Source organism: Tupaia chinensis, unplaced genomic scaffold (assembly GCF_000334495.1).
Source record: "Tupaia chinensis unplaced genomic scaffold, TupChi_1.0 Scaffold146525_1, whole genome shotgun sequence".
Taxonomy (NCBI): domain Eukaryota; kingdom Metazoa; phylum Chordata; class Mammalia; order Scandentia; family Tupaiidae; genus Tupaia; species Tupaia belangeri.
Window position 1 is genome coordinate 715685 of NW_006206380.1, and position 1771 is coordinate 717455.

General features: G+C 36.5%; 1 protein-coding gene across 1 annotated transcript in view; it reads left to right on the forward strand.

Moving 5' to 3' along the window:
* Positions 1 to 1771, forward strand: part of CYLC1 (cylicin 1) — a 68002-nt gene that overhangs the window by 11351 nt on the left and 54880 nt on the right. The gene's annotated exons all lie outside the window — the stretch shown is intronic.

A 1771-nucleotide genomic window follows, 5' to 3' on the forward strand; every position in this document is an offset into this window, starting at 1 on the left:
ATTGAGACAATATACAGTGTACTCTGGATGGAAAATCTTATTTTGTATGCTGTAATGATGTAAATGAATGAATGCAAATAAATAAATTGAAATATATAAAAAAGGAGTAGAATAAACAATAATAGAAAGTATCAGATAATAAACATCTAATAAATGTAGGAATTGTTATATGAAACTTGTGTTTCAGTGATGTGCATATGTATGTGCAATTGAGCCCAAGTGTGTTTTGCTTGTTGCATGGTGTCAAGTTATGATTTTATTTGAAAATATTCAAAGTTGAGACCAGCAGATGGCATAATGGTTAAGTTGCTGAACTCCCATGTAGTCGACTATGGTTCAAGTCTTGTACCCGGCAGCTTAAACTCATGCCAGGAGCACTTGTGTGCATGCCCAAGATCCCGAGAGAAGAATGGAGAATGGATTGCGGCATGCCCATCCCCCCGGGGGGTGATTTATCACTTTCTGTCTCTGTCTTTCTCTGTCTTTCTGGCAAGTGCACACAACCTATGGCAAAAACGTCTCCAAAAAAAAAAAAAATTGCAAAGTTTAAGGAGGGATCTGATCTTTTCTTTCTTTTTATTTTAAAGAATTATTTAATTTTATTTATTGTCATTATCTTATTTTATTTTTTTGACGTTGACCACAGAGAGAGAAAAGGAAAGTGAGAAAGCAAGCTACTGGATCTGTGACCTGAGCCATGGTAAGCATGTGAGAGTTCAGATCCTTAACAACCATGCCAAAAGCTTTCATCTTTAATACATTTTCATCTAGTGTACAGGAATACCACCATGTCACCTGATGGCAACCTGGTCTTTTCTTTATAGAAAGCAATTTTCACAGGATTTATTTAGCCATTTTAGCTCTGCATTCAATAATGGAAGAAAAGGAAGTTTCCATTCAAAATCCTCACTCTAGCACACTCAGTAAGGTGCTTGTCATCTTGTATAAGATAACACAGGCTCTGGTCTGAAGCTCACAGCAAATCCTTGCTCCAGTGGAATACTAGTTCTCCAGGCACACACATGAGGTCTTATGTTCACTGTTCTACACAGGGCCCTGAGAATCCTTATTTTATTTATTTATTTATTTATTTATTTATTTTTAAACAATTATTTATTTTTTAAATTCAGTTAGTTATTGTTGTTGTTATTATTATTATTATTATTATTATTTTAATTTGACCAGACAGAGACAGAGAGAGAAAGAAAGGAAAAAATGAGAAGCAAGCCGCCAGTTCTGGGACATGAACTGCAATAGGCCATGTGAGAATCCAGCACCTTTAACCACCACACCACCTGCTGGCCAGAATTCTTAATTTTAAACATGGGACAAATGTGAAAGGATTATTTAGTTCAATGCCTGCAACAAACTCAACTACCTGTTAACTCTTGACAATTACAAGTATAAATTATAAATATAAAACACTTAAAATTTATAAGACATTCTACATTTAATGGAACAGCTTATATACTTAAAAAACAGGTCAAGTACTGTTTTAAAATATCACTTAGTAAGACTTACTGAGAGAAAACTGGCATAGTCTTGTATTTGGTATTATGAATGGAAATTGCTACCTGATGATCAAAAGAATAGAAAAAAAAAAAAAAGGAACCAGCAGTTAGCGTAATGGCTATGTCGCAGGACTCCCACGTAGTTGACCGCGGTTCGCGTCCGGGACCCGGTGGCTTAAAACACTCCGGGCACGTGTGCGTGCGTGCCCAAGATCTCGAGAGGAGAATGGAGGAGAAGGGATTGCGGCATGACCATCCCC